The sequence below is a fragment of the Hyperolius riggenbachi genome, chromosome 11, assembly GCF_040937935.1.
Source record: "Hyperolius riggenbachi isolate aHypRig1 chromosome 11, aHypRig1.pri, whole genome shotgun sequence".
Lineage (NCBI taxonomy): Eukaryota > Metazoa > Chordata > Amphibia > Anura > Hyperoliidae > Hyperolius > Hyperolius riggenbachi.
Genome location: NC_090656.1, coordinates 179,145,829 through 179,170,497, shown reverse-complemented (window position 1 = coordinate 179,170,497; position 24,669 = coordinate 179,145,829). Strand labels below are relative to the sequence as shown.

The window sequence follows — 24,669 nt, the reverse complement described above, 5'->3', positions numbered from 1 at the left end:
CGGCCTTGCCTCCACCCGAACCAATGCAGATTGGTCGATCGAAATTGACCCAGGTGGAGCGAAGGCGGAGGATGACGGAACAGCTGTGCCTATATTGTGCAACAGCAGGGCATAGAGTGCGAAACTGCCCTAACAGGTCGGGAAACGAGTTTGCCTAGGAGTAGTGGGGGGTGACACCCTGGGCACACAAATTTCACCCCTTAAAGAGAAAAAATTACTTCTCCCTTGTACAGTTACATGGGAGGATAAATCTGTATCCACTGAAGCTTTTATTGACTCTGGCTCAGCGGCTAATTTTATGAATTTCGAATTTGCTCAGGAGTTGGGTCTTCCGCTCACTCCCGTGAGACCCCCCATTCAGGTCACAGCAGTGGACGATTCCCCTCTGCAACCGAATCGTGCTCTGTCGCAGACTCCGGTGGTGAAGCTCACCATAGGGGTATTGCATGGGGAACAGTTACAATTTTTTGTGTTACACATGTCAACCTCCACTATTATCCTAGGCATGCCGTGGTTGCAGATCCATTCACCACAAATAGATTGGGCCACGGGCCAGTTAACCTCCTGGTCTTCCCATTGTTTTCAGCAGTGTTTGGGGAAGTTAACATTGGGGCAAACCAGAGTTCAGGTGGAAGGTGTACCAGACCAGTATGCTGAATATTCGGATGTATTCTGCCCCAAAGCAGCCGATAAATTACCTCCACATCGCCCTTTCGATTGTCCCATTGATCTCCGCTCTGGTTGTGTACCCCCCCGGGGTCATTTGTACAATTTATCGGGACCCGAAAAAGTGGCTATGCAAGAGTACATTAGGGAGAATCTGGCCAAAGGTTTCATTCGCCCGTCCCGGTCGCCTGCTGGGGCAGGCTTCTTTTTCGTAAAAAAGAAAGACGGAGGCCTGCGGCCTTGCATCGATTACCGCGGTCTCAACAAAATTACAGTAAAGAATCGCTATCCGCTACCCCTGATAGACGATTTATTCACTCAGATCACGGGCGCCCAGATCTTTTCTAAGCTGGATTTACGGGGTGCGTACAACCTGGTACGCATAAGAAAGGGCGATGAGTGGAAAACGGCCTTTAATACACCGGATGGGCATTACGAGTACCTGGTGATGCCCTTCGGGTTATGTAATGCCCCGGCCGTTTTCCAAGAACTCATCAACGAGGTCTTCAGAGAGGTGTTGAGGAGATTTGTTCTAGTCTACCTAGACGATATTCTTATTTTCTCCAACAATCTCTCTGAACATAGAACCCATGTGAGGTTCGTTTTGAACAAGCTAAGGCAGAACCTATTGTACGCAAAAATAGAAAAGTGTATCTTCGAAGTAACATCGGTCGCTTTTCTGGGGTACATAATATCCACCACAGGCCTGTCTATGGATCCTGCCAAGGTCTCCGCTGTTCTGGAATGGCCTCAGCCGGTAGGCTTGAAATCTCTTCAGCGGTTTCTTGGCTTCGCCAACTATTATAGGAGGTTCATAAAGGGTTACTCTACGGTCATTTCGCCACTTACCAGTCTCACCAAAAAAGGGGCAGATACCACTCACTGGTCTCCTGAGGCGTTACAGGCTTTTGCCACCCTGAAGGGCCTATTTTGTTCTGCACCCATCCTCAGACATGTAGATACATCTTTTCCATTTATTGTTGAGGTGGATGCCTCGGAGGTCGGGGTGGGGGCTGTGCTGTCTCAGCGATCTGGCTTGCAGGGTAGAATGCACCCCTGTGCTTACTTCTCCCGTAGGTTCTCCCCTGCGGAAAGGAACTACGATATTGGCAACAGAGAGCTTTTAGCCATTAAGTTAGCTTTCGAGGAATGGCGACATTGGTTAGAGGGAGCGGAGCATACGGTCACGGTCTACACTGACCATAAGAACCTAGAGTACATTGAGGGGGCTAAGAGGTTGAGCCCTCGTCAGGCTCGTTGGTCATTATTTTTCTCTAGGTTCTCTTTCATTATTACGTACACACCAGGTAGCAAAAATGTCAAGGCGGATGCTTTATCCCGGTGCTTCCAGTCAGAGACAGCACAGCCCTCCATTCCAGAGACTATTATTCCCCAGAGGTTGGTACTAGCCGCAACTGAGACTTGGGAGGATTGGAAGGGGACGTTAATTCCCTTTCAACAAGACATCCCGGAAGGGAAGCCCGCAGGGGTGCTGTTCATTCCGCTACCGTTCCGTCTCCAGGTTCTAGAGATGTTCCATGCACATAAAAATGCTGGGCATCCTGGGGCATCTAGAACACAGGATCTGGTAGCCAGATGCGCCTGGTGGCCGTCCTTGGCAGCAGATTGCAAGGAATACGTGAGGGAATGTGCGATTTGTGCCAAGAGTAAACCCTCCCGGCTGGCACCTGTGGGTACCTTGCACCCTTTACCCACCCCGAGTGAGCCATGGACTCATTTGTCCATGGATTTTGTGGGTGAACTTCCTAAATCAAAATGGTATGTCGGTCATTTGGGTGGTAGTCGACCGCTTCAGCAAAATGGCCCATTTCGTGCCCTTGAAAGGACTCCCCTCGGCCCAGGAGTTGGCTGACCTGTTTATTACACATGTGTTCCGGCTGCACGGCATTCCGGAAAACATAGTGTCGGATCGGGGAGTCCAGTTCATTTCTAGATTCTGGAGGGCATTCTGCCAACAAATGGGCATGAAGCTGTCATTCTCATCGGGCTACCACCCACAGACCAATGGGCAGACGGAGAGAATCAACCAGTCATTGGAGCAATTTTTGAGGTGCTATGTTGCGGAGACGCAGAGCGACTGGGTCAAGTTTCTGCCCTTCGCGGAGTTCGCACAAAACAATTTGAAAAGCTCCTCCACCGGATTCTCTCCATTCCAGGTTGTGTCTGGTAGATTGCCCAAGTTCTCACCATTGCCAGTGGCCTCCACCCAGTTTCCATCTCTGGAGGCCTGGCAGAGGTCTTTTAAGGACATTTGGCGTACGGTGAGAAATAGTTTACAAAAGGCGTTTCTTACTCAGAAGGGTGAAGCTGACAAGAAACGTTCAGTAGAGTGGAGCTTCCAGCCAGGAGACTTGGTTTGGGTGTCCACACGTCATTTGGCCCTGAAACAGCCCTCAGATAAATTGGGCCCCAGGTTTGTCGGTCCATTTCCGGTAGTAAAAAAGATTAATAATGTTACGTATACCGTCGACCTTCCCACCAGCATGCGGGGGGTAAGGTCCTTCCATGTGTCCCTTCTTAAACCAGCAGTCCAGGTGGGTCCCACTCCTCCTCCTCCCGTGTTGGTAGATGCCCAACCTGAGTATGAAGTGGAAAAAATATTAGATTCTCGCAAGGTACAAAACTCGGTACAGTACCTCGTACATTGGAAAGGGTATGGCATCGAGGAGAGGCGATGGGTACCTGGGAACCGTATGCATGCGGATGAGTTGGTGAGGGAGTTTCATGCCTTACACCCCGAGAAACCTGGTAGGAGTTGTCCGGAGTCCACTCCTCGGGGGGGTACTGTGATGAAACGCGGAAAAGCCGCCATCTCTCAAGGCGAGGCGGCTGTTTCCGCGTCCAGCATGGTGTCACAACGCGGAAAAAACGCCGCATGCCGCTTAGGCAGAGCGGCGGAATCCGCATTGGGAACGGCGGAATCCGCATTGGAGGCGGCTCCCGCACTCAGTTCACTGGATACATTGCAAAACAGTACTGGTGTGGCTGGGACTGATAGTCCACCAAGATTCAGACTTACACGCGCGCGAGCACAGAGGCAGAGTTTAAATAGCAGTTAGAAGGGTGTCGGCTGACCAGCTGGGTCAGCTGACAAATTCCACTGCTCCCATTGGACCAGCAATTAGGGAGGTCCTGGAAAGGTCCTAGAGTATATATACTGCTGGTTGTTCACTTGCTCTTTGTCTGGCGTGCGATCACATATGTGGGAGCACCCAGATCCGTAGTCAGATCCGCAAGTGTGCCGGGACCAGCTGGAGCTGTAATCCTACACTTAGCTAGATTCTGTTGATAGCTAAAGTACTAGTTTGATTGTGATTATATGTTATGACTTTTGCCTGCTTTGACTATCCTCCTGAACTCTGATCTTGTACCTCGATATTTCTGATACTCTGTTGCCGAACCCCGGCTCGTTCCTTGACTCTGTTTCTGCCTCCTGATTTTGTACCCCGATATATCTGATACCCCGTTGCTGAACCTTGCCTGTACTTTGACTCCGCCTTTGCCTCCTGATCTTGTACTTTATCTGTCCGTGTGTGTACGACCTGGCTTGTCCGACCTCGAGAACCGACCTTACTGTTAGAGGCGGTTCCTCGTTCTGTTAAGTGACCCTTCCGCCAGAGGGTTACTTTCAGTATATCCTTCCCGCTGGCAGCCTGACTCCTCCCGCCCTGGAGAGCTCAGGTTTGCGGAAGGAATCTGTACAGTACGCCTTACTGTACTGAGGCCCTGTCCTCTAAGTGTTACTGTTACACCAAAACACTACACTCTACTCAGGTGAACAGAGGTTAGCTAGTATATCGGATTATCAGTGATACTGCAGATCACGTATAATCTGGTATACATCTGTATTCCCATTGATTCTGCAAATCACTGGTAATCAGATCCTCTCTGTGCTTCACCGATCGTTACAGAACGCCAGACCAAAAATGCAAATGGACGCACACACTGACCGTCTGGGCGCACTTGCCACTTCGGTGGAAAACATCAACCAAGTGCTGGGTAGCCACAAGACTATGATTGATGTCCTATCAGGCTCTGTGCAAACCCTCCAGACGTCAGTAGATTCAGTGCGATCCTCTCCTAGTGCTGACATACGTATGCCAGTACCTGATAAATTTTCCGGCCACAAGTCTGACTTCCGGAATTTTAGGAATAGTGTTGTCATACTTCGAGCTGAGACCCCGATCCTCGGGGACTGAGACCCAACGGGTCATATTTATTAAAACTTTGTTAACCGGTGATTCCCAGACCTGGGCATACAATCTGTCTCCCACTGATACTGCTCTAACTTCAGTGGAGGAATTTTTTAAGGCCATGGCCGTAATATACGACGACCCTGACCTTGCGGCTACCTCTGAGCGCAAGCTCAAACTTTTGCGGCAAGGTAGAGGCTCAGTCGAGGATTACGCGGCAGAATTCCGCAGATGGTCGGTCACTGCCAGATTTGATAATTTTGCCCTGATGGATTACTTCTTGTCTGGGTTGTCGGAGGAGGTCTCCGATTTAATGTTAACTTTGCCCAAACCCAGGACAGTCGATGAGGCCATCACATCGGCCATCCGAGTCGACCGTCGATTACGCCATCAGAGGCAAATTCGAGGCAGTCACCGTGTAAGGGCGACATCCTATGCGGCACCTTCTGCTGCACCCTTAGTAACACCGTCTCCCTCTGTCTCATCCCCTCCGGCCTTGCCTCCACCCGAACCAATGCAGATTGGTCGATCGAAATTGACCCAGGTGGAGCGAAGGCGGAGGATGACGGAACAGCTGTGCCTATATTGTGCAACAGCAGGGCATAGAGTGCGAAACTGCCCTAACAGGTCGGGAAACGAGTTTGCCTAGGAGTAGTGGGGGGTGACACCCTGGGCACACAAATTTCACCCCTTAAAGAGAAAAAATTACTTCTCCCTTGTACAGTTACATGGGAGGATAAATCTGTATCCACTGAAGCTTTTATTGACTCTGGCTCAGCGGCTAATTTTATGAATTTCGAATTTGCTCAGGAGTTGGGTCTTCCGCTCACTCCCGTGAGACCCCCCATTCAGGTCACAGCAGTGGACGATTCCCCTCTGCAACGGAATCGTGCTCTGTCGCAGACTCCGGTGGTGAAGCTCACCATAGGGGTATTGCATGGGGAACAGTTACAATTTTTTGTGTTACACATGTCAACCTCCACTATTATCCTAGGCATGCCGTGGTTGCAGATCCATTCACCACAAATAGATTGGGCCACGGGCCAGTTAACCTCCTGGTCTTCCCATTGTTTTCAGCAGTGTTTGGGGAAGTTAACATTGGGGCAAACCAGAGTTCAGGTGGAAGGTGTACCAGACCAGTATGCTGAATATTCGGATGTATTCTGCCCCAAAGCAGCCGATAAATTACCTCCACATCGCCCTTTCGATTGTCCCATTGATCTCCGCTCTGGTTGTGTACCCCCCCGGGGTCATTTGTACAATTTATCGGGACCCGAAAAAGTGGCTATGCAAGAGTACATTAGGGAGAATCTGGCCAAAGGTTTCATTCGCCCGTCCCGGTCGCCTGCTGGGGCAGGCTTCTTTTTCGTAAAAAAGAAAGACGGAGGCCTGCGGCCTTGCATCGATTACCGCGGTCTCAACAAAATTACAGTAAAGAATCGCTATCCGCTACCCCTGATAGACGATTTATTCACTCAGATCACGGGCGCCCAGATCTTTTCTAAGCTGGATTTACGGGGTGCGTACAACCTGGTACGCATAAGAAAGGGCGATGAGTGGAAAACGGCCTTTAATACACCGGATGGGCATTACGAGTACCTGGTGATGCCCTTCGGGTTATGTAATGCCCCGGCCGTTTTCCAAGAACTCATCAACGAGGTCTTCAGAGAGGTGTTGAGGAGATTTGTTCTAGTCTACCTAGACGATATTCTTATTTTCTCCAACAATCTCTCTGAACATAGAACCCATGTGAGGTTCGTTTTGAACAAGCTAAGGCAGAACCTATTGTACGCAAAAATAGAAAAGTGTATCTTCGAAGTAACATCGGTCGCTTTTCTGGGGTACATAATATCCACCACAGGCCTGTCTATGGATCCTGCCAAGGTCTCCGCTGTTCTGGAATGGCCTCAGCCGGTAGGCTTGAAATCTCTTCAGCGGTTTCTTGGCTTCGCCAACTATTATAGGAGGTTCATAAAGGGTTACTCTACGGTCATTTCGCCACTTACCAGTCTCACCAAAAAAGGGGCAGATACCACTCACTGGTCTCCTGAGGCGTTACAGGCTTTTGCCACCCTGAAGGGCCTATTTTGTTCTGCACCCATCCTCAGACATGTAGATACATCTTTTCCATTTATTGTTGAGGTGGATGCCTCGGAGGTCGGGGTGGGGGCTGTGCTGTCTCAGCGATCTGGCTTGCAGGGTAGAATGCACCCCTGTGCTTACTTCTCCCGTAGGTTCTCCCCTGCGGAAAGGAACTACGATATTGGCAACAGAGAGCTTTTAGCCATTAAGTTAGCTTTCGAGGAATGGCGACATTGGTTAGAGGGAGCGGAGCATACGGTCACGGTCTACACTGACCATAAGAACCTAGAGTACATTGAGGGGGCTAAGAGGTTGAGCCCTCGTCAGGCTCGTTGGTCATTATTTTTCTCTAGGTTCTCTTTCATTATTACGTACACACCAGGTAGCAAAAATGTCAAGGCGGATGCTTTATCCCGGTGCTTCCAGTCAGAGACAGCACAGCCCTCCATTCCAGAGACTATTATTCCCCAGAGGTTGGTACTAGCCGCAACTGAGACTTGGGAGGATTGGAAGGGGACGTTAATTCCCTTTCAACAAGACATCCCGGAAGGGAAGCCCGCAGGGGTGCTGTTCATTCCGCTACCGTTCCGTCTCCAGGTTCTAGAGATGTTCCATGCACATAAAAATGCTGGGCATCCTGGGGCATCTAGAACACAGGATCTGGTAGCCAGATGCGCCTGGTGGCCGTCCTTGGCAGCAGATTGCAAGGAATACGTGAGGGAATGTGCGATTTGTGCCAAGAGTAAACCCTCCCGGCTGGCACCTGTGGGTACCTTGCACCCTTTACCCACCCCGAGTGAGCCATGGACTCATTTGTCCATAGATTTTGTGGGTGAACTTCCTAAATCAAAATGGTATGTCGGTCATTTGGGTGGTAGTCGACCGCTTCAGCAAAATGGCCCATTTCGTGCCCTTGAAAGGACTCCCCTCGGCCCAGGAGTTGGCTGACCTGTTTATTACACATGTGTTCCGGCTGCACGGCATTCCGGAAAACATAGTGTCGGATCGGGGAGTCCAGTTCATTTCTAGATTCTGGAGGGCATTCTGCCAACAAATGGGCATGAAGCTGTCATTCTCATCGGGCTACCACCCACAGACCAATGGGCAGACGGAGAGAATCAACCAGTCATTGGAGCAATTTTTGAGGTGCTATGTTGCGGAGACGCAGAGCGACTGGGTCAAGTTTCTGCCCTTCGCGGAGTTCGCACAAAACAATTTGAAAAGCTCCTCCACCGGATTCTCTCCATTCCAGGTTGTGTCTGGTAGATTGCCCAAGTTCTCACCATTGCCAGTGGCCTCCACCCAGTTTCCATCTCTGGAGGCCTGGCAGAGGTCTTTTAAGGACATTTGGCGTACGGTGAGAAATAGTTTACAAAAGGCGTTTCTTACTCAGAAGGGTGAAGCTGACAAGAAACGTTCAGTAGAGTGGAGCTTCCAGCCAGGAGACTTGGTTTGGGTGTCCACACGTCATTTGGCCCTGAAACAGCCCTCAGATAAATTGGGCCCCAGGTTTGTCGGTCCATTTCCGGTAGTAAAAAAGATTAATAATGTTACGTATACCGTCGACCTTCCCACCAGCATGCGGGGGGTAAGGTCCTTCCATGTGTCCCTTCTTAAACCAGCAGTCCAGGTGGGTCCCACTCCTCCTCCTCCCGTGTTGGTAGATGCCCAACCTGAGTATGAAGTGGAAAAAATATTAGATTCTCGCAAGGTACAAAACTCGGTACAGTACCTCGTACATTGGAAAGGGTATGGCATCGAGGAGAGGCGATGGGTACCTGGGAACCGTATGCATGCGGATGAGTTGGTGAGGGAGTTTCATGCCTTACACCCCGAGAAACCTGGTAGGAGTTGTCCGGAGTCCACTCCTCGGGGGGGTACTGTGATGAAACGCGGAAAAGCCGCCATCTCTCAAGGCGAGGCGGCTGTTTCCGCGTCCAGCATGGTGTCACAACGCGGAAAAAACGCCGCATGCCGCTTAGGCAGAGCGGCGGAATCCGCATTGGGAACGGCGGAATCCGCATTGGAGGCGGCTCCCGCACTCAGTTCACTGGATACATTGCAAAACAGTACTGGTGTGGCTGGGACTGATAGTCCACCAAGATTCAGACTTACACGCGCGCGAGCACAGAGGCAGAGTTTAAATAGCAGTTAGAAGGGTGTCGGCTGACCAGCTGGGTCAGCTGACAAATTCCACTGCTCCCATTGGACCAGCAATTAGGGAGGTCCTGGAAAGGTCCTAGAGTATATATACTGCTGGTTGTTCACTTGCTCTTTGTCTGGCGTGCGATCACATATGTGGGAGCACCCAGATCCGTAGTCAGATCCGCAAGTGTGCCGGGACCAGCTGGAGCTGTAATCCTACACTTAGCTAGATTCTGTTGATAGCTAAAGTACTAGTTTGATTGTGATTATATGTTATGACTTTTGCCTGCTTTGACTATCCTCCTGAACTCTGATCTTGTACCTCGATATTTCTGATACTCTGTTGCCGAACCCCGGCTCGTTCCTTGACTCTGTTTCTGCCTCCTGATTTTGTACCCCGATATATCTGATACCCCGTTGCTGAACCTTGCCTGTACTTTGACTCCGCCTTTGCCTCCTGATCTTGTACTTTATCTGTCCGTGTGTGTACGACCTGGCTTGTCCGACCTCGAGAACCGACCTTACTGTTAGAGGCGGTTCCTCGTTCTGTTAAGTGACCCTTCCGCCAGAGGGTTACTTTCAGTATATCCTTCCCGCTGGCAGCCTGACTCCTCCCGCCCTGGAGAGCTCAGGTTTGCGGAAGGAATCTGTACAGTACGCCTTACTGTACTGAGGCCCTGTCCTCTAAGTGTTACTGTTACACCAAAACACTACACTCTACTCAGGTGAACAGAGGTTAGCTAGTATATCGGATTATCAGTGATACTGCAGATCACGTATAATCTGGTATACATCTGTATTCCCATTGATTCTGCAGATCACTGGTAATCAGATCCTCTCTGTGCTTCACCGATCGTTACACCAACACAATTGGCAGCACATTGAACACATTTTTAAGTGGTAAGAAACTTGTAAATAACTCATGAAATAATAAAGTTACGTTAAAACCAAAAACACACCATGTTTTTCTTGTGTTTCCCAATAAGTTTGATGTGTCACATGACCCTCTTTCTATTGAAAAAACAAAAGTTGGATTCAAAATGGCCAACTTCAAAATGGCCGCCATGGTCACCACCCATCTTGAAAAATGTTCCCCCAAACTATTGGTTCTAGACCTTCTAGTACTTTCATAACTTGACCAGAACACATCTTTATCCCTGTCATTTAACAACAGTTCACAAACTCAACCACACATCTTAAACAATTAACATCTGCATCAGCGAGTTTTGAGAAGCCACTATGATTAGATCAGGAAAACGAAGGATGGACACCAGTTTTCACAACTCAGGGTATGTACTTGGAAATCTCATTGGTATAATTTTTTTTTAAACTTATCCCACACATTACCAGGAATTAGCTATTAGAATATAAATAATGGAAACATTTCCTCACTATATTTGAGTCGAGAGAGCCATTTGTGTTACTTATTTGTAAAATATCTCCAAAATTAAGCAACAAGGTCCACATAAGTTTGATTTAAGCTATGTAGACCACATATTTCCAAACTTTTTAGACCAAAGGGCCATATTGCCATTCTTGAGATTGCTAGAGGGCCAAACTAGTGAAATTAAACACAATGTTTGATGATTGACTCTAGGTACACTAGACCTATTATACAGGTAGACCCCAGGTAATAAGCAAGATAGGAACTGTATTTTTGTTCCCAAGTTGAATTTCTTTGCAAGTCAAACAATGCACCCCCCTGTAAAGTCAGTGTTGTCCTCTGTGCCCCCTTTATCCCCTGTGACTCCAGTGTCCCACCAGTGTCTCCTCTGCATGCAATTAAAAACTCTATAGAGATTTGTGGGCCACAGGAAAAGGCTTGGTAGGTTGATTTTGGCCCGTGGGCCACGCCTTGGACATGCCTAGTGTAGACACACAGGAGCAATGTCACCCTTAACAATCATTGCTCAATTGAATGGGTGACACTGCTGTGTGCGAGCAAGGTACAGACAACCGTTCAATGGAGAAGGGAGAAGAGCCGACGGGGTTGCATGTGAGCGAGTAGTTTTTGGTGCGCAGGTAAATGTGAACACAAGGTTTGTTTGTTGGATTTGTTTAGAAATCCAGCATGTCACATCACTAAAGGAGGTCATGGGACACCTGTACACATGCTTCATTGTAGGCAAAGGACTTACAAAATGTGTGTCTTGGCTGAGTTTTTTTTTCTAGCACATGTACGAGTCTTTACAGGAAAAAAAACGCACACACTGACCAGATAAAGAAGAACTTCTATGAATATGTAAACTCAAGATTTACATTACAATCATTACAATAAAAATGCGATAAGTTTATGAAAATCACCAGTGTAAAAATGTGCTTATCTAGGCCGCCCAAATGCATTTGCATTGCCTCTTTAAGTATGTAGTTTAATGAGATTAACTGACACAGAATAAAAATAGTGAATTACAACACTAGATTGTGTAGTGCACTTTCTGGGCAACACAAGCATTCTATTTCCTATTCATGAGCCCACTGCACTGACAATATACCGCAAACTATTTACAAGAGGCTGGTTTGTAAAATACACCACACTGAGCTAGGATTTCATCAAACTGACCCTCAGGTTTTCAAGACTAACACATCAACAGGAGACTGCAATGCCAGCACGTTTTATCATGATGAATGAGTGAATGCAAAGGCAGACAGCTTGTAAGCAAAGTTTTTCAGACAAAGGCAATTTGAGAAGATAAAAGAGAAAAACGATTTGTAAAAAGATGCTTGGGCTCCCAGAGATAGATCAGAGAGATATGGATGCAGCAAGCTTAATACAAGTCAGGAAGTGGCACAATACTGTTTCTTTTATGAAATATGATAACGCAGGTAAACACAAAGCATATGGTTAAACATGAACAAAAGGCAGCATCAGTCTATTCATTGAGGTCATTCTAATTCCTTCCCTTGAAAGAATATTACCCATTGTTCACCACTGGGCTGCTCGGTCGTATAAAAGCAAATTACATTTTGTAAATGTCAAAAAAAAAAAGTCATGCAATTTGGACAGGTTATTGAATGAATTACGATTTAAAGTATAAGGAGAAAAAATTCAAAATTATTAGGTCATACTGCACACAACACAGAAGCGGCTTTGTTGAATTTCATCAATCTGCCCCTGCTGTGCTGCAAATCAACATATAGAAGACGAGTTAGCCTAGCTAATTAATATAAGGGCTCATTCAACAAAGCAGCAGGGCTTTGCAACTGTTTAGAAAGTCTTAATTGTAGCTCAGCCTGTACAACTCACAGCGTTTAGCTCTGCATAATAATGTTTGTGTCAACTGTAGATACTTTTTGTATACTAGAAGTATGTAACGTGCGTGTCTGTGTGCGGTCTTTTTGGGAAAGGAGTATAAGGAAGAGTCAATAATGAAAAGGATTCAGTTGCCCTTGAAAATTTAAAGCTCCATACACATGCTAGACTGCGGTCAGTGCCACGAAACACGAGCAATGCCCAACTGTTATAGACGAGTCAATGACGTTGGCACACATTCCGTTTCAACGATTGCACAATGACAGTCTCCCAATTGGATCATTACCAGAAAGGCGGAAAAGAGGACCCAGAAGTTTGAGATTTGCAACATGTGAGTATTTTGAATGGATTGATTGTTTGCCAATATGAACAATTAACACTGATTATAGTCCAAACTGATCCACCAAGACAGATCGGTCTACATGGACAATAATCACCAACCATCGTTGGGACACTTTTGTGAAGATTCTTGCCCGGCATGTCTTATCACTCCTTCCCGAGATCCGCGGTTTAGCCTGTGCATGGGGCTTAAGGTAAGATGATGGAGGATGAATCCCAAAGAGGCCATTGGTACTTCGCATGATACAGTTCAGGCATAACTTGAAAATGCTTTTCAGTTTATGGTACCAACCCTCAAAGCCAAATCTATCATATGATCAAATAAGTACAACTTAAAGTGCTTGTAAACTCCAGTAAACTAGTATGACTAGTTCAAAGAATTAGTGTAGTTCTAATTAGTGTTGGTGTTTGAATTCAGGATCCTGCAATCAGAAACCCAAATAAAACCTAACAAGCCGAAAGGAGGAAGCACCGGAGTCACGTAAAAGCGCCATGAACTGCATGTGAATGACCTCCCCGTGACCCTGTCCACTGGCTTGGAAGCTGAAGTGCCGTACTCAGCATTGTTCAGGTTTCCAAATGCAAGCACCAAATCGAATTATAATCAAGTCTGCTCAAAAGGACTTAAAATGGTGACGTGCAGTCATTGTACCCTGATGTTATCTGTTTCCTAACAACATATAATGCCCATGTGTCCAGAGCACCAGATACCACATTCTAACTTGCTGGATGCTTGTTTCAGGTGTGTGATTCAGACACTACTGATGCCAGAATGATCCAGGCAACTGCTATTGTTTAAAGGGAAATAAATATGGCAGCCTCCATATACCTCTCGCAGGTTTCCTTTAAAAGCTTTTATTTGTGATGCTTAGCACTGCTTGTTATATTTGCCGAATGATCAATGACAAAGTGTGTTGCCCTTAATTTTATTTTGTATACAACCACTTTATTTTCCCAATAAACACACATTTGAGAAAAAAATAAAATAAAAAAAACACACTAATAACCTTATTTAACAAATCTTCGGGCATTAAATGATACCTTAGTTGAATACATAGAGAAAAACGGTGGAATTTATATCCCAGAGAAACTAACCAAATATCTATTTTAGTGAACAAGGTAATGCAAAAAAGCAATAAATGTGCAGATTTCCCCCAACAATATTTAATCTTCTATCAAAATATTGCTGTCAAAGCAATACAGATTGGATACTACAGGTAACTATACTTTGTATATTGCTTTTGTCTCATTAAATGACAGCATGTCAAATGGTACATCTTATTCAGCCAGAATCAGGCCTAACCTGACAACATTCTCTCAAAAGCCACTATTATCTCCGTTGTGTGAATACTACTCAATCATTTCAGTTTTAATAATCAGCAGCTGTAGTGCCAATATATATGTTCTGTTTCTGCCAATTAGCTTTAAAGGAAACCCGAGAGGTTGAAAAGAGAAGTATTTATACTTCACTGGGGCTTCCTCCAGCCCCATGCAGGTCGTGGGCTCCCTCCCCATCTTCCTGGGTTGCTTTGCTGTCCCATGGTCAGCTGCAGTAAGTTGACTGGCCACAGCCCTAATCATGCTCCCATTGCCAGGAGCATTCCGCGCCTGCATAGTAGTACTGTGCAGGAGCAGAATGCTCCAGGAAACAGGAGCGCGATAGGGGCACATGGCTGTGCATGTGCAACTGGCCAACTTACTACGGCTGACATCGGGACAATGGAGCAACCTGGGAAGATGGCGAAGTAGCCCACGGCCTGCATGGGGCTGGAGGAAGCCCCAGGTAAGTATAAATACTTCTCTTTGCAGGTACAGGTCAGCTCAGTCATTAATAAAGGGGTATGTGGCATAATAATATGGAAACACTAATCTATAGCATAGAGCGTAACTGAAGAAATTAATCCCCCCCCCCCACCCTAAAAGATGGAATTTCCTTACAAAATATTACTTGGTGCTCCATTTATTCCAGGTCTTTTTTTCCCCCAAATGCATCCTGGTTCTACTAGAGGCATAGTACGACTTCTAACCTCCTCATGACACAGTAATTGCCCCATCCTATCACAAGCAGGAGTCAGAGTCGGAGCAATTTTTGGGTACCTGGAGTCAGAGGTTTCATAAACTGAGTTGTCGGATGATTTTTGTACCAACGCCACAGTCCTGATCTCAAGCCATTGAAATAAAGGGAGAGCTGTGGCATTCTCCAAACCTTCCATGGTTTCAGACTCTAATATCGAGTTATAACTGATTTATCAAGACAGTCATTTTCTATTTTGCAATTATTATAAAGGTTCAAATGATTTGACACCGCTAAATTAATTTGGTCATATTGCCTTAGCATGGATTTTCAAGTTGATAAAAGTTTCTGATTAGACTGAAAATAAATCTCTTCAAATGGTATCCATAATTTAATCTCATTAACCATAGAGAGCACTGAAATTAGCTTGAAGCATTAAGAATAGCGATATTCATTAAGTATTGCGTAAAGGGCAAGGGAATAATGACCAGGTTAAACAGATGCAAAAAAATGAAAAGTACCAGAATACAGTTACACTAGCAAAATATGCTGAGTGGTAAAAATAATATAATAAGGGATAGGAACTGTATTTTATTCTGTTTTAGCACTTAGTTAGGTCAGAAGAAGGTAACTGTTGATAGACCACAATTTATCAATACAGGCAATGTCCCATGAGTAACTTTTAAAGATGCACAGTGCTTAATTAAGGCAAACCTACACTCTGGCATAAGATGCAGTAACTTGTCCTTCAACTACCTCTTGCTTACATAGTTATCCTATCTGCCTTTATCCCAATGTAATGTCAAGTGGCGGAGGGGCAAAACTAAAATCCTCCACTCATAACACAGCTAGTTCTAGGAGTATTAATATGTATCTTTAATACTTCTTTAATTAAAAAGACAAATTATGCAATGCATGCCCCACATTTGATACTTTGAGGATATTTATCTGATCAAAACTCAAATAGGAAAATCTAATTTTACCTTCTCACATTTGTTGATATTGATGAGGTTCCATCAGATATCTGGCTGAATATTGACTGTGTTGCCTCTCAATTTATGAAGCTTAAAAGCACCACAAAGCTCAGAAAACCCCAATTGTGCGCTGTTGGCCTGCTTCACTCAAGGCAACAAAGAATGGATATGTCTGGTCAATGCTAGATCGTTAAAACAACTGAACATTGATCAACAAGCATTTTTTTTAGATCTGGTCTGTATAATGAACCTAAGTGTCTACTGTAATCTTTTCTGAAAAAAAAAAAAATGTTGAGTGCTATTAAACCTACATAACTGTTAGTTATATCTCACACCTTTACATGTAATATACTAGGATGCATAATTATATTTAATACTACAGAACACATTTCCATACAACAACAAGGGACATTTTTTGTTCTTAAAATTTTCAGCACAAAATTAGAAATCGTGTACTCTTTATAAAGAATTACTAATAAAGCCAGACTTGCTTAATATATTCTTTTTGAATGTCTGCCTATCTTCCTCGCCACTTTGACGTGCACCTTTATGGTCTTTCTAGATTTCTGCCTTATTTCTGGAAGCAGCCATATTGCATAGTGACGGCATAATTGGTTCAAAGAGATATACAGTTCAGAGCAGCTGCCATCTACACAATCTCCCTGCTGTTTACCTACAGGACCTTTATAAGAAAATATGTCAGTGATGAGAATGGAATGGTACAAAAACAGGATAAGAATCTAGGAAACAAGCATGCTTTCCAAAACAGGAGTCTATTTTAACCACTTCGGGACCAGCACCCTCTGCCCCCTTAAGGACCAGAGGCTGCTGGTCCAATAAACCGCCACTTCCCGACGAATCGCCACTAAAATCCACCGCTCCCGACGGTCACGCCGCTCTGTCACCGCCGCAGGCTGCTCTCTCTGCCGTCGGTATGATGGCAGAGCGCTGTGCGCCGTTCAGGAGCCGCTTTCATTGGGTCCTGACCCTGTCACTCCATGTAAGCCAATGGGAACGGCTTACATGAATGACAGGGACTGGAGCCAATGAAAATGGCTCCTGCCCAGCTCACAGTGCTCTGCCGTCATAGAGGCGGCAGGGCAGCATATTGCGGCAGAGATTGAGCGGCGACAGCAGCGGCAACAGCGGCGGGGACGGGCGGGGACGCGCGGTCAATGGGACATAGAGTTTACGTCAGGTCAGAACCACATCGCCCCCTGCCCGCAGTAGATTTATACTGCGGCGGGCCGCAGGTAGTTAAGTAGGTATAGCATGTCAAATTTTCTTTTTGACATGAAAAAAAATTGGCATAAACCAAAAGGTGAACCACAGTTGTTTGTACCTGGAGGGGTTGAAACTCCATCCTTTAGGCGACAGTTCTGGGGTCTAGTACTGTACAGATTTCTAGCTCTGATAAAAATGAGCAGAGTCTTTCTATGGAGAAGGGTGGATTACAATGGCACCGCACACAAAAGAGCACCTTCTGGTCGGTGGGCAAACAGTGTATTTAGAGGTTTCTGTTCTTTAAAGATCTAGTGTACCAGGTCGGGAAAGCGGTGCTATCTGGTATTGCATACAGTCAATAAAAGTTATTCTTCACAGTCGCTGTAATTGCACATATTTTGCAGTAAAGCACTGCATTCCATTATACCGCAGCGCACACGCTGCACTGAGTACATCACCTAGGTGGTGCATTGCAGTGTGGCAAGCCAAGCTACAAAGTGGCCATTATGGCGCACCGCAAAGAACCACTGTAAATGTAGCCTGAAAAGTGTCCTTACCAATCCTCCATGTCCGTAGCCTCACACCCTCCTTATTCTTTCTTTACTGCTGTATAGGAATCATGCTATAATATAGTAATCCAATTTAAAGATCTAAAGATTCTTTGAACAAGTACAGCACCCCATAGCTTTTCTAGAATATGAATTAGCTTCATTGCACGCAACTGTGAGTTAAAGAACATTAAAGAGATTTTTGTAATTGTTAAATACAGTGCACACTAGGGGAAGCCCATTTTACAAAAATTATGAACGAGTATATTTTACTTATGGTATATCAGAAGCATTAATAGTGCTCTCTGCTTTATGAATTGCATGCACTTTATTATTTTTACATTTTAATAAGGCTTAAAAAATATCAAAGAGCATTCTCCCAGTGGTATGATTTATTTTCATACATAAAGAACATCTGAGTCGTGAACCAAGAAAAGCTTAAGGTGATCTTCAGATGTTCATGGTGGTGGTGATAATTATAGCACATTACATATTTGTACTTTCTGCCGTACATACATAGAAACTACTTGTGTAACTTCAGGCAGGCTGGACACATTTTATAGAATATAAATGAAAAGAAAAAAAAATATCCAGACTTAGAAACCTAAATCATTGTCTTACTTAAGCCTAACCAGCAAGCTCATGGTGAACCAGAACTCATTGGAGTGTGTAAGGGACTACAATGGTCCTAAAAGCCCCCTTACTAAAATACTAAGGAAAACAAGAGTTTGCTTTCTTAAAACAGAAAGAATTTGCGATAATTCAGGTTGGAGGGAGCTTGAGATGTCTCCCAAGGCTGAATATATGTAAATTAACCATTGTACCCTTAGAAGCTAAACACACCTCCAGAACCGCTGGAATGCAATGATGTGTCAGTTTGTTAATTTGTACAGAGCCATAATAATCCAACATGCATACAGATTGTTTCGGATTGTTTGATCCTCATCAGTGCATGGCATGGATTAATTTGGCTCTATGGAGTAGGGCTTGTAACACCGAGAGGAACAGACTAACCAGCAACCTCATGGTGAATCAGAACTCATTGGAGTGTGTGAGGGGCTACAATGGTCCTAAAAACCCCCTTACTAAAATGCTAAGGAAAACAAGAGTTTGCTTTCTTATTTTAGTAAGGGGGCTTTTAGGATCATAAACGCACCGTGTATGCCCGGCATTAGAGGCAGATGATCTGCAAGACAGCCAGGTTACTAGTGTTGCTTAAAAGGAAATAAAAATGGCAGCCTCCATATTCCTTTCACTACAGTTGTCCTTTAACCTTCCTGGTGGTATGATTTCTTCTTGATTTTAGGGTATTAGCTTTTAGACCCTAAAAGCAAGAAAAAAAACATAACCTCAGAGAGCCTACAGCAGCCTGTGAACTGACCTACCTCCCTGGCATCCAGTGCTGCAGTTCCCTCAGTCCTCTGGGTGGTGCTGTAACCCTATAGTGAGGATTGCCGGCTGTCGTCATGACGACAGAGGGCAATCTCACCAGAGGGATTCAGAGCCTCCAAGGACCAGAAGGAAAATAGCTGCTGGCGTCTGGATCCCGAGGGAAGGCGAGTTGAAAAGCCCGCTGCACACTATACTCTACATTACCCTCCCGGCGGCTACCACGAGTCAAGCTCGGGGTAACCACTCTGAGCTGCGGTTTTCTGCCCCGAGCCTGACTCGGGGTTACTGCTAAGGAGGTTAAAATTAGAATTTTTTTTAAGGAAGTTCCTGGCTTGATCACTTATAGATTGAAACTACGTCACACTTCTCTAAGGCTCTTCTAAGAGGAAAAATCCTTCTCTCGTCTTTGCCTTTTACTACAAGCAAGACACGCAAGGGACGTAATTGCAGCTGTCAAAATGCATTTTTATTTACCTTGAATTCCACTTAACAAATGCTAATTAAATCAGTATCACCCTTTTAACACCAGAGAATCTTACAGATAAACAACACTAATGATGAAAATCACCATTGCTTTGTAACAATGTAACCTTAAATCACCACATTTATTTAATACAGATTATTAAAAGTAGTAATAGATTTAACATGACTCATCAGGGTTTTTTTACATGTAAGCAAAGCATAGTAAAACACAAAGATGGATTTTCTTGTTTTATCATTGTAAATCAATACTCATTGCTGGGTTCCCAGTTACCTCTTAAAATAATTCACATAAGGTAGAATTACAGCATAGAACATATGGACTGGATAAATACAATAAAGCTCCATGGCTTCAAACACAGAGCTGACTTCTAAAATTAACAACCAGAGCTCCCTGAAAATGTCAAGGTTGGAAACTGTATGTAAAATAAATGATGTACACCATCCGATTTAAATCAGGAAACATTTTTCACCAATACTTTTCTGTAGTCTTACATTTACCAGGAAATTGGACAAGCGAAATTTATTTGTGGGCAGGAAATTACTAAGCGGTCTTCTAAACAATCCAATAAAAACGTAATGAGTGCCGGATATAAAACTTAAATAAAATTCCTATGTATACATAGGAAATGCGGAGACTACTATAATTCCATTTGTAACAGTTAATATTGACTTGTGTAAAGTGGAAGTGTGATCAAAACAAAAAAGATGACAAATACAGATTTGTACTTGACTCAAAATTTCTTGAGTTACAGATTAGGAGTTGGGGAGAACAGTGCGGGGCTACACTAAAACAGAATCAGCCAGCCTCTTCTAAGAAAGACAGTCACATTAGCAAACAGCATCAGATTAGGGGAGTAGAATCATACAAGACTGAAGACAACAGAAAGTTCTGTTATTAAGTTATACATTTCAGGTCACCAGCAAGAGTTACAGACTACCTTGCAAGCTCATGGTGAACCAGAACTCCTAGGAGTGTGTAAGGGTCTACAAAAGGACCAAAAAAAACCCTCTTCCTAAAATGTTATGCAAAATAAAAGTTTACCTTCTTCAAACAGAGGGTATTGCAATTATTCAGGTTGGAGAGAGCATATGACGTCTACCAAGATGCATCTCTGCTATATATGCAAATCATCCTTTGTTGTCTCTGTAAGCCAACTACACCTCCAGAACTGCTGGAATGCAATGATGTGTCAGCTTGTTATATGTGGTTAGACATATAGGTTAACCACATTGTCCTCATGCAGTAGTTTACTGCTTAGGTCATGCCAATGCAAATGAAGTAACTAATTCCATAGGAAAATCTTGAAAGGACGACAAAAAGACACAGAGATACCGGGAGCCCGATATCGTAATACCGTCGGTGTAGAAAGGAAATTGTATATAACGTTCAAAAATACTCACAAAGGTGGATTGCAGAAGATGTAACCACTTGTATAAGCATGTGGAGAGGTACTGTCCCCACTCGGCTTTTGCAAGAATATATGATGGACGCTGCTCCAGGAAAAAAGCGTGTCTTTGCCTCTCAGGCCAACAGGTCCAGGTCTAAGTATACTATAACTATATTACTTAAATACAATAGGAGAATATAGGAGGCGCCCAAGGAAGAACCATTTGTTAGAGGTAAGAGTATCCTACAGGTGCTCAGGGCTGATTTTGCCATCATACCCCACAGCACTTGAACTTGACCTGATGAAGCGGTTGTTACTGCGAAATTCGTTGTCTGATGTGCACAATAAAAACAATATACTCTTATCGAGAAATTGCATCCTTGAGTGTGACAACTTTAATGTAGGATATTTTTACCTCTATAACAAATTGTTCTTCCTTGGGCATCTCCTACATTTTACCCAATTCCATAATTGTACTTTACTAAGGATTATTATGATCTATAACATATCTAAGTCTCATTTCAGTATCTTCTGCCTCATTGTTTTTCTTTAATGGACACAGGAAAAAGGAACTTGAACTTCTTGCTCTTGTGTTCCAAAGATGCTGGTTAGGTGGTCTCACAATGTCTAGCTGCAATATAATAGCAGCTGATGGCTAGATAAATGTTGTGAATCAAAATGTAATCTAGAAGGTTGACTAAAGCCTTATGCCCATACTATGCTTAGGACACTGGTGGTGGTGCCTTTGATGATATACTACTTTAAATGTTTATATAGATGAGAAAGCAAACCATAGGTTAATGGAAAGGGTATTTTTATTTACGCACAATAGAAAACGTGTTTCATGGGTCTTGGCCTGCTTCCTCAGGTCAATACAAGTGCCTGAGAAGCTTTCAGTCACAAGCATGAACGACTAAAATGTAAGATTTTGAAAACACCATAACATATGTCTTATTCCTTAAATACAAAAAGCTGGAATTAAACTCCCTAAACTAAAACTGAAGTACCAACTCCAAAACACATATAAGAACATTTGAAAGCATTCCCGGGAAATATTCACTTTAGATGCAGAGAGCAGTATAAATTTGTACTAATCTGGTATCAGCAAACATAATCATTGCCAATCCAGGATAAGCTCTCTTTTCCTGGTCTCTGACTCTGGACCCAATCGAATTCTGAATAGACACATCACTGTGGCAATGGCTGAGTCACTTCAGGAGAGGAGGGAGGGGGAACAGAGTGACGAGACCAGGCAGAGAGCTTCTAGCTGGCAATGATTACATTTTGGCAATCAGCTGAGCTGTACAAACATACTGTATTGAAAGAAAATATTTTTACGCAAAGGGAATGCTTTCAAATGTTTTTATGTACCTACGAGTAGGTACTTCAATTTTAGTTGGTAGTTCAATCCCACTTTAAGTCACTGACTAAGAACAAATGAGGAGATTAGGTAGTCTTATTGCAGTGGCAGAATGATTATTCTAAATATAACCCAACTTACTGATGCCAAAACATAAAGCCAACCAGTAAACTTGCATTTTTAAAAGTAAATAAAGATGGCAGCATTCAAATTTCTCTCACTTAATTTTTTACGTAATTTAAAAATCAGTGAAAATGTTAATAAAGTGAGGACTAAAAAGTTAACACACACAAGTTTTGCAAAGTGAATGAATGATGGGAAATAAAACAGACATTCTGTTGTTTAATTCTGGTATGACATTTTACCAAGCTTGTTTTTATATAGCGCAATGTATTTAACTACCTAATTAAATAGAGTGTGACTTTTATAGGGAAAATGTCAGTATTTTGCAGTTCATTAAATTCATCTAAAACAGTATTTTTTTTTTCTGAAGGGAAAAAAAAAAAAGCATATTCACTTAATTTATAAACTTAGCATTACATTTCATTTTTCTCTTTAACTTGTCAATTAGCGAGAATTTTAACAGACGTCTTGCCAATTTTAATTTACTGCCTTGTCCATGGACAATGAAATCTGGACTTAAAAAAAATCATTGCTATGCAAGTTTCAAAGGACATTAAGATGTCACTTTTTATTATCAATGTGTAGGACTTCGCATGTTCTATTAAAAAAATTATTTGTAGTGGAGACATCAGAGAGAATAAAGTACATATGATGTGAAATATAACAACTCCCCAAATCCTTCAGGGCTTGTGAGTTGTCGACTTCACTTTCATAAAACATTTCTTTGATGAGAATGTCTTGTGAAGAGGAGGAGGAGTTCTGTGGTTTTCATTTCTTTAGATTTCTATATTTATTCAAAGTTTGCAACAAAATTTTTACACTCCATCATCTGTCAGATGTCAACGTCAGATTTTTCATGTGCAAATAAAAATGAATTGCTTTTGATTAAGGTTTGCCTGAACTTTCTTTGGTGCTTAACCATTTAAGCTTTCTGGACGTACTAGCTACGGCCAGAAGGTCATATGCGCTCCCGCGGCCGATCGTGTACGCGTGCTCCTGGTTGCAGATCGTTAGCCCAGGAATCAATAAATCGGGCCATGGTGCCCGATCACTGATTCCTCTCCCCCGCAGAAAAAGTGACTGCTTCTCTCGGCCTACTACGTCCCTCTAAGCATACTTGTTACGCTTAGAGTGATGTCATGTACACAAACCTAAGGTTGCCATCTTGTGGCCAAAAAGTAAAACTACATCTACATAAAAAAATAAATAAAACATATTTACATAAAAAAAACCTACTATTTATATCCCACCCTTCCAAAAATACCCAAAGAACATGTTTATTAATAATAATAAAAAAAAAACATTACAACAACAAAAAAAAAAGGGAATATTAACCTGAGGGTCTTAACTTTTTAAATATCTATGTAAAGATGAAATATTTCTATTTTTTTTATTATAAGCTTGTAAATAGTGATAGATGCAAAATAGAAAAAATGCACTTTCCAAATAAAATATTGTCGCCATACATTGTGATAAGGACATAATTTAAACAGTGTAATAACCGGGACAAATACAATACATGGGTTTTAATTATGGAGGAATGTATTATTTTAAAACTATAATGGGCGAAAACTGAGAAATAATGAATTTTTTCCATTGTTTTCTTATTCTTCCTGTTAAAATGCATTTACAGTAAGGTAGCTCTTCGCAAAATTTACCACCCAAAGAAAGCCTATTTGGTGGCGGAAAAAACAAGATATAGATCAGTTCATTGTGATAAGTAGTGATGAAGTTATAGGCTAATGAATGGGAGGTGAACATTTCCCGGATGCATAAAGTGAAAACGACTGAAGGCTGAAGTAGTTAAATAAGGAAAGAAAGAATTGTGCTAACATTAAAGAGACACTAATTTTGCACATTTTACCTTACAATTCGCTTCAGTGCTCTCATGCCAAGTAAACCGACCTGTGTCCCCGCCGCTAAATGAGGGCTGCAGAGCCCCCAAATCCCTCTGCAAATATCCACGACCAACTTGGTCGTGGATTTTGCTGCGCTGAGAGGCAGAGCTTCCAGCTGTAGCTCTGCCTCTGACGTCAATCGCCACCCGGATCGCCGCCCTTCCCCGCCCCTCTCTGTGAAGGAAGAGTGAGAGGGGCGGGGAGAGGCGGTGATGCGCCGCGATTGATGTCAGGAGGGGCAGAGCTGAAGCTGAAAGCTCTGCTCCTTCCAGGAAATGCCGGCTGTTCCCCCAAGAGGACCCCCCGGGGATTTGGGGGCTCTGCAGCCCTCGTTTAGTGCCGGGGACACGGCGGTTTACTTGGCATGAGAGCACTGAAGCAAATTATAAAGTAAAATGTGCAAAATTAGTTTGCTTCAGTGTCTCTAAGTGTCAGAGAGTGTTGGCACAGGAGGAATGGATTTTATATTAAAGCCTCATATATAAAGACATGGGTGCAGAGGTCCATCGAGCACCAATGTGCCTTTGTGGCTACCCTTTCAACTTCTATGGTAAGCAGGTGTCTGATAT

General features: G+C 43.7%; 1 protein-coding gene across 2 annotated transcripts in view; it reads right to left on the bottom strand.

Moving 5' to 3' along the window:
* Positions 1-24,669, bottom strand: part of TOX3 (TOX high mobility group box family member 3) — a 176,085-nt gene that overhangs the window by 117,994 nt on the left and 33,422 nt on the right. The gene's annotated exons all lie outside the window — the stretch shown is intronic.